The 5,490-nt window shown below is 43.2% G+C and overlaps 1 pseudogene; it reads right to left on the reverse strand.

Moving 5' to 3' along the window:
• Positions 1-369: 369 nt before the first annotated feature.
• Positions 370-1,353, reverse strand: LOC116903050 (annotated as a pseudogene).
• Between the last annotated feature and the right edge of the window lie 4,137 nt (positions 1,354-5,490).

Genomic DNA, 5,490 nt, shown 5'->3' on the forward strand with positions numbered 1-5,490 from the left:
TGATAATAAGTAAAATTATTTTTAAATGAGTAACTTCATTTTCCTATCTATCTATCTATCTATCTATCTATCTATCTATCTATCTATCTATCTATCTATTTATTTTTAATTTTGGGGGGGAGTGCAGAGAGCTTTATTGATGGTTTTCAAGATAGTAGGCCTCCCTAGGCCCCTCCTGTTATTGTGGGGGTCTGGGATGCAAACTGTGAGGGAGATGCTCAGTATTGGGGGCTGAGTTGGGACAGGGACTCCTCAGCAGCCAAGTGCCTCTCTCTTGCTCTTGTGTCCTTGCTGGAGTGGGTAGTCCATTTGGGACAGGGACTCCTCAGCAGCTGAGGGCCTCTCTCTTGCTCTTGTTTCCAGGGCTTCTTATTCCTTTGAAGCCATGTAGGCCAAGTAGGTCATGAGGTCCACCACTCTGTTGTTGTAGCTATATTCATTGTCATACCAGGAAATGAACGTTACAAAGTTGTCACTGGGAGCAATGCCAACCCCAGCATCAAAGGTCGAAGAGTGGGAGTTGCTGTTGAAGTTACAGGAGACAACCTGGTCCACAGTGTAGCCCAGGATACCCTTTAGTGGGCCCTCAGATGCCTGCTTCACCACTTTCTTGATGTCCTTATACTTGACTGATTTCTCCAGGCAGGATGTCAGATCCATGAGGACACACTGGGGATAGGAATGCCAGTGAGCTTCCCATTCATCTCTGGGATGACCTTGCCCACAATCTTGGCAGCATCAGTGGATTCAGGGATGATGTTTTGGGCTGCCCCATGGCCATCACACCACAGTTTTCCAGAGGGGCCATCCACAGTCTTCTGAGTGACAGTGGTGGTATGGATTGTGGTCATGAGTCCTTCCACGATGCCAAAGTTGTCATGGATGATCTTGGTTGGGCAATGGGGTGGAGTGTGCAGGGGCGGGGGGCTAAACAGTTAGTCTTGCAGGAAGCATTGCTGAAAATTTTGAGTGAGTGGCCATACTTCTCATAGTTCCCACCCATCACAAACATGAGGACATCGGCAGAGGGGGCAGAGATGATGGCTTGACCCTTCAAGTGTAGGCCCCAGCCTTTTCTATGGTGGTAAAGATGCCAGTAGATGCCACAACATAGTACTAGCATTATCCCATTTGATGGTAGTGGGATCTCATTCCTGGAAGATCATGGGCTTCCCATTCTCAGTCTTCACTGTGTTTTTAGACTTGCCATGGGTAGAGTCATACTGGGAAATGTAGACCATGTACAATGAAGAGGTCATTGATGGTAATGATCTCCACTTTGTTAGATGATGTAGCAGCTCTGGTAACCAGGTCCCCAATATGACCAAATCCATTCACTCCAATCTTTACCATTGTGTCTCAGGGATGAGGCTGTGTCAAGGACCAGCCTCGGCTTGGAGAGGGGTTCTGAGAGAAGGGGTGTCTGGGAGCACTAAAACAAATAATTTGAAGTCAAATCATGGGTCCAAGCAGATGACCTATGTTTTAATTGAGAAAGCTTTACAGATTGCTCTCTGTGTGTGTTCTGCTTGAGATGGGTTTTCAGACTGCTCTCTGTGTTCTGCTCTGCTTGAGATAGCTTTCTCTTGCTATTCTAAAAACTCTCCTGATAGCTCATCTCTTATAAATCAAAAGCCCAAGCACAGACAATAAGATGGTTGGGCGGGACTCCGTCCTGAAGTTGCCATTCCAACCAGGCCTACACTAGCTCTGTCCCAGGCTGAGTTTGAACTCAAGAATGTACCTGCCTTTGTAAGCATAAACAACAACAACAACAAAAAAACATAGCTGGAGAGTATCTTGCCTTGTGATCACCGCTCCCTAAATCTTTTAATCTCTTTCTTTAGTATCTTTCTGACAAGCTAACTCATAGTGCAGCAGCCTCTGATCCTTTTAAGATCTGTGAAGCTCCTTATACGATTCATGTTGCATGTTGAATAATTGAGAAATTTTATATTTTTGAATTCAGGTTTTCAGCGTTCTTTCCTACAGCCTTAAGAGCTGTCCTGAGGGTCCCAGACGTCTACCATTTTGCTGAGACATAGACACACCCTTGCCTCCTAGACTTGTGCTGTCTCTGATTATTATGGAGTCATTAACCTTGGCAGAGAGGACATTCCTTGGAGGAATGTGAAAATATGTACACTATTATACGAACAAGCCTTATGACCACAGCAAAGATCAGCACTTGTGGAGGTCCATGCCCTGCTGGGTCTGTTCCAGAGGCAGGAAACCATGTCACATTGTCTCTTTCATGCCCAAGCCAGACTTGATAAGGCTGGCACTACACTGGAAGACATGGCTACCTCTGGAACGGGGAGGATCAGAACCATGTTATCCCTCTTGAAATGCAAGAGAATTTCTGAAATGAACTTTATGTTGAGGATGGGAATAATGTCTTTTTGATAAATCTGTTAGTAACTGCTCAATGAATTCATGCCTGAACGTTTATGCTTCTGTTAGTGGGCCACTCAAAGAACAAACAACGAGTCTATGATTTCCAGTTTTGTGCTTAGAGTAGATGATAGTAATCCCTTTTAACTGGCTTAGAACAATCTTAATTATGCCTCAACAAATGACATTGGCTATGACACTGTCACTGTGCAAAGCTGAAAGTGAAAATGTCTTTGATGTCTTTTGGGCCACCATCATGGCTCTCTTCTTGAGGAGAAAAATAGATAAATGTTCACAACACACACAGAAGCAAACACAATACATAAGTACATATACAAACATGTGCACACACATGCATGCATGCACACATTCACACACATACATGTACACATGCATGCACAAGCATGCACATATACACACATGTATACACACACAGCCCCAGAAAAACATTTCAGAATTAGGTATTTCAGTGTCTTCTTTTAGCATTAGCTTTATTCCTCATCATGATATTCTTATAAAATAGCTGTTTTTCTTGTATATTAGTAGACTCTTGAGGGGGCATGTCTTAGCGTAAGTGTTCTAGCATCTGTGTGAATCACTTGTCTCCTTGCTTCAACAACACATTTAGCAAGAGCAATTTAAGCAAGAAAGGGGTTATTTTGGCTTTCAGTGAATGCAAGGTGGCAGGAATTTGCAGTAGTCTACGTTCATACTCTAGAGACAAAGACAGGGAGAGAGAAAGGGAGGGGAGGAGGGAGAGAGGGAGAGAGGGAGGAGAGAGAGAGAGAGAGAGAGAGAGAGAGAGAGAGAGAAAGGGAAGGAGGAGGAGGAGGGAGAGAGGAGGAGAGAGAGAGAAAGGAGGAGGAGGAAGGAGGGAGAGAGGAGGAAGGAGGAGAGAGGGAGGAGAGAGGAGAGAGAGAGAGAGAGAGAGAGAGAGAGAGAGAGAGAGAGAGAGAGATATTGAGATTGAGATATTTGGGCTCAGTTCAGCTTCTCCTTTGCATTTAGTCTGGGACCTCAGCCCATAGAATGGTCCTTCCCACATTTGGGGAAGGTCATTTCACCTCAATTAACACAATCTAGATAATCCCTCACAGATATGGCTGGCATTTGTTTCCATGGTGATTCTAAATCTATCAAGTTGACATTTATGATTAACCAAGGAACCCTAATTAAATGTAGTGGACAGTCACAAAAGACATGAAGGCAGGAGTTGGGGCTTTTGGAGGAAGAAGGGGTTCCGCTGAGTGGGAAGAGGAGAAGAGGACAACTTGGGGATTGCCATCCAGTACATCATCTATGTATATGACATTGTGAAAGAGTAAAGAAAAGATGGACCATCCATCCAAGAATTTCTCCATTTCTGTGTCAGCTGCAAAGAGGCCATCCACACATTGGATGAAATACCATTTTTTCAACCACTGTTATTTGCAGTTAGTACGAATGATGTAATATTGTGTGAAGTTCCGGACAGATCTTTTTGGGGAATTGGAAAGAAACTCAAGTATCTTCAATGGACAGATGCTTTAAAGATTTCATTTTATGTTTGAGAGTTTGCCGGCATGTACATATATGCACTGCATGGGTATCTATGGAGACCAGAAGAGGTAGTCATATCCCTTGAAATCAGCGTTGTAACTGGTTGTGTGCATTCTGGGAACCAAACCCTGACCTTCTGCAGGAGCAGCTGGCAGTCTTTACTTCTGAGCTGGCTCTCCAGTCCCAGGTAGGTCTCTAATTTTTGGCAGAACAACATAAGGGAGAATTGTCACTAAATTACACACCTCCTGGGCTTGTAATTAAACACTAACTCACCTATTATCATCAAAGTCCTATGTTAGGGGCTTAGAAATATTGCTTTTTGTTCTGTTTCTCTACTTATGAGATTCAGGGGGTTCTAAATGTGCATTCTTAGACTAGTCAACGTCCTCGGAATTGTTCCTGGATCCTGCCATTCACATGTTCTGTACAGCCCATTCGTTCCTCACCTTCCATTGACCACACCCGTGAGGCTATCCATCTGTTCTATCCTTATCTCAGAGTTCCTGCCATATGCTGTGATGTCTGGAGAACTAGATAGACCAGACAAATGGTGGTGCTGCCAGTCTGTACTTCTTCTTTTTAAAATTGTTTGTTTGTTTTTTTTTTGTTGTGTAATATATGCATGTGTTTGCATGTATGTATGTATGTATGTATGTATGTATGTATGTATGGTATGGTATGGTCATGGGCATGCTCTTACAGAGGTCAGAGGACAACCTGTAGGAGGAGTTGCTTCTCTCTTTCTCTCTTACCATGCAGGTCTCAGGTACTGACCTCAGCAGGGCAGCTTGGCTCTAAGAGTCAAGTCTAACTGAGCCAGCTCTCCGTCCCATGCTTTCCCCAACTCCTTACCCCTTGATTTTCACCATTACCTCGATCTCAGCAAAAAAAAAAAAAAAAAAACCAAAAAAAAAAAAAAAAAAAAAAAAAAACAAACAAAAAAACAAAAAAACAAACCTCTGAGTACAGGACTATTCCCAGGCTTAACGGAAAACATCCCAGGCAAAGCACCCAAAGAAAGGCTTCAAACTGAGAAAAGATGGGGCGACAGAAACATGGGATGTGGGTGTGGAAGTAAGAATGGGACAATGGCGAGTTTTATGCTCTGTTTGGAAGGCTGACTCTATTTTCTTTGAATTGCTCCCTTTCCTGTTTCCATTGGTTACTGCGTGCTACCTTGAGCGAGGGCAAAAAACACCCGAGGAAAAGAAAATCACTCAGATTTTACTGCAACGCTGTTATTTTTCTAACCTCTGTGACCGTAGTTAATATTACTCCCATTTTACAGCCGAGGAAATTGGAGTTCAAAGAAGTTAAGCGATTCATGGAATCAGTAAGTAGCAGAACTTGGGGTTTGTCAAGAGCTTTTGACTCCTTCTGTACCACACTTCACTAAATCATAGTGGGAAGACAACAGCTCAGTATTTGGGAAACGACAGAAATGAGCATAAGGGGAAAAATGACTGTATTCAGGATTTCAAATGTTAGTCTAACAAAATCACGTACAGAGTCATTTTCTGGGTAGAAAATTCTAAAAAGAATGCTGAGTTTTCC

Source organism: Rattus rattus, chromosome 6 (genome assembly GCF_011064425.1).
Source record: "Rattus rattus isolate New Zealand chromosome 6, Rrattus_CSIRO_v1, whole genome shotgun sequence".
NCBI classification, from domain to species: domain Eukaryota; kingdom Metazoa; phylum Chordata; class Mammalia; order Rodentia; family Muridae; genus Rattus; species Rattus rattus.